Source organism: Fusarium fujikuroi, chromosome FFUJ_chr02 (assembly GCF_900079805.1).
Source record: "Fusarium fujikuroi IMI 58289 draft genome, chromosome FFUJ_chr02".
NCBI lineage: Eukaryota > Fungi > Ascomycota > Sordariomycetes > Hypocreales > Nectriaceae > Fusarium > Fusarium fujikuroi.
In genome coordinates, this window is record NC_036623.1 from 21,822 (window position 1) to 22,398 (window position 577).

The window sequence follows — 577 nt, forward strand, 5'->3', positions numbered from 1 at the left end:
ATCTCTACATATATGAGTAAATCTTAATATATCTTATTTTTTACTTAAGCTAAGTAGTAGCAGTAGTATTATTTATTTAGTTATTATATTATATTATATTTCTAGATTGTTTACGCTAATAGATTATATATAGTAAGTGTTAATTTAATATACTTACCTTAAGTTTGTTTAAACTTATTATTAAGGTATATTATATATAATATATTACTAATTCAATATAGTTTCTTAAAAAACTTTTTTTATTTTAATTCAATGATTAAAAAGACTAAATATCTTATATTCTTATAACTTTATAATAATACTTTAGATTCTCCTCTGACACCAATCGACTTGGGTGGCTTGGTGACATTATTTCCCTTTTCCTCACTACCACTGGCTCTAGCAGCTTTACTGCTTCTACAACCTGTCCGTTGGATTGATATACTGCTGCCAGTGCGTGCTGTGATGCGAGTCGATCAGGGTGATTCTCTGCTAACGTCGTCTCTTTAACAGTAACCACATGCTCTAGTAGCTTTACCGCTTCCGCAATCTGACCGTTTGCTTGATATACTCCTGCAAGTGCATCCTGTGATGCGAG